The 2,744-nt window shown below is 40.7% G+C and overlaps 1 protein-coding gene across 1 annotated transcript in view; it reads right to left on the bottom strand.

Annotated features, from left to right (window-relative positions):
- Positions 1-2,744, bottom strand: part of CUNH11orf70 (chromosome unknown C11orf70 homolog) — a 58,681-nt gene that overhangs the window by 15,363 nt on the left and 40,574 nt on the right. The gene's annotated exons all lie outside the window — the stretch shown is intronic.

Raw genomic sequence — 2,744 nt, 5'->3', positions numbered from 1 at the left:
CCGTTACCTTAGAGCTCGGACCGCTCTTCCGTGCATTATTTCTCTCGAGTCTTTGGCGGCCGGCCCTATATCGCTGGCTTGTTTGTATTTTCCACAGGCTCGAAAGAGTTCAGGTTAAACGTCTGGCCAACCCCTAAAGGCCCCCTGGTTTTACAAATCAAAACCTAACTGCTCACCTGCCGGCCCGATTGCCCCCCACTGCCCTCGCCTGCTGGCCCAATCGCCCCCAAATGCCCTCCCCTGCCAGCCCGATCATTCCCAACTGCCCTCCCCTGCTGGCCCAATAGCCCCCACTGCCCTCCCCTGCCGGCCTGGTCGCCCCTAACTGCCCTCCCCTGATGGCCTGGTCACCCCTAACTGCCCTCCCCTGCCAGCCTGGTTGCCCCCAACTGCCCTCCCCTGCAGGCCTGGTCATCCCTAACTGCCCTCCCCTGCTGGCCTGATCGCCCACAACTGCCCTCCCCTGCCGGCCATCTTGGACCACATGGGAGCGACCATCTTATGCGAGGGCATGATGGTCAATTTGCATAGCACCTCTTTATTATATAGGATAATGCATCATTATGATCATACAGAAAGTTAAAAATGTACTATTTTTCACCTGGCATTATAATACACTGTGTGTCTTGTTTTGTGTCCAAGTTGGCGTTTTTCTGGCAAACTGATTAATGTGGAAGTGGCAGAGGTAGGAGGGTGCAGTGGTCAACGTTTGGGATTCTGGAGCCTGGATTTGAATCTCAACTCTATGCAGTCAGCTGGGCAAAACTGTGAATTACTTAGCTCATGCCTCTGATTCTTTATTTGTGAAATAAAAACATATAATAATACCTCTCTCGGAGTTGTTTTGAGAATTAATAATATATATGATGCTCTTAGCTGAGCACATAGAAAGCATCCATTATATGTAAGTCAAAAAAGGGCAAACTGTGTCTAAATGAAGGGGGCAATGGCAGCTGGCTGAGAGGATGAAACAGCACTCACTGGCAATCAAGCAGTGCAGCCAATAGTGAAGGAGGTTCCATCTCACTTTCTTTAACATTGGTTCACTTGCTAAAAGAATGTTCTCTCTCGCTTTAAAAAGCCGTTTCTTTGTTTATCAAGGCCCCCAGAGGAAAATCAGAGAGAAGACCATATTTCAGAAGAAGAAAAGTAAGTAGGGGGAGATAAAAACAAGCTAATGGAAGAATACTAGCAATCCACTAGAAACGTCTGCTTCTGAAATGAGGGCTACCTCCTCTGCCCTGTTTTTCAGAGTACTTCTAATTGATTCTGTCAGGAGCATGTGGGTTTTAGAACCTCTCCTTTTGCAATGCCTTTTTTAAAATTTAGAAAAAAAGTGAGTGTTTTGTGAAGTATGTACCCAACACAGGGGAAGGTTGAACATTTTTCGCAACGAACCTTATTTTTGTAAATGAATTGACTGGTTACTGTAAACATGCTTTATAAACACAGTGATACATGGCTCTAATTATTTCCTTTTGAAGATTTTGAATTGGTAAATACATTTGGTCAGATACTGTTTAACTTTGTAAGTAATCTGAAGATCATGCTGTACCAGCTTTTTACTCTATAAATTTTGCAGTAGTCCTTTAGCCAAAAGCAATAAAATCTGACCCACTAAGTCTAACATCATGAACTGTTTGTAATCTTTGTTTTTGACTAATACCAAGAAAAGTTATTTTTGTGCAAGGCTAATAGAATTCCATAAAAATGCAATGTAAGAATTCACCGAAACAACCCCATCCAATTTAAAATCAACTTGCTTGTTCTTGAGCACAAATTCACATTATCAACAGATTTCTTCTAATAGATGGTAAAGGGCCTCAATCCAAAATTTAAAATATAGTGTTCATGTACAAATTGATGGTTGCCCAGATGAGAGGGGTTTAGGGGATAGGTGAAAAAGGAGAAGGGACTAATAAGTACAGATTGCCAGTCATAAAAACAGTCATGGGGCTGTAAAGTACACTATTAGGAATAGTTGATAATGCTGTAATAACTATGTTTGGTGTCACATGGGTACTAGACTTATCAGGAGGATCACTTCATAAGTTATATAAATGTCTAATCATCTAAAACTAAAATAATGTACACCTAAAACTAAAATAATATTGTATGTCAACTTTAATTTTAGAATTAAAAATAAAATAGATATTTTAAAAAATATATATTTCTCATGTTTTTGATTTCAAAATAGTCTTCTATTAACATTCTTAGTCCCTGACCTGAGAGTTATTTAGAGATTTGAATGTTGCTAAGTGTCTTGGTAATTTTCTTTAAAGATTTCTAGCTGTATTTCAATGTACCATGAAAACATTAGCTATATAAAGTTCTTCTTTTGAGAATTTAAGACTTTTCCAAGATTTAACATATTATTATTGTTTTCAAATTAAGTTTATTATGGCTACAGAATTATTATTTTTTATTTTTAAAATATATTTTTATCATTGATTTCCAGAGGAAGGGAGAAGGAGAGATAGAAATTGCAATGATGAGAATCATTAATTGGCTGCATCTTGCATGCCCCCCACTGGGGATCGAGCCCACAACCCGGGCATGTGCCCTGACCAGTAATAGAACCACTGAGCAATGTTGGCCATGCTGGTATTAGTTTGCAACAAATGATCCATAGCCCGGCTGGTGTGGCTCAGTGCTTGAGCATTGACCTATGAACCAGGAGGTCACGAATTGATTCCTGGTCAAGGGACATGCCTGGGTTGCGGGCTCTATACCCTTTGTCGGGC

This window comes from Myotis lucifugus, unplaced genomic scaffold (assembly GCF_000147115.1).
Source record: "Myotis lucifugus unplaced genomic scaffold, Myoluc2.0 scaffold_139, whole genome shotgun sequence".
Lineage (NCBI taxonomy): Eukaryota > Metazoa > Chordata > Mammalia > Chiroptera > Vespertilionidae > Myotis > Myotis lucifugus.
Note: the sequence above shows the minus strand (reverse complement) of the source record. Positions and strands in the feature narration are given on the sequence as shown.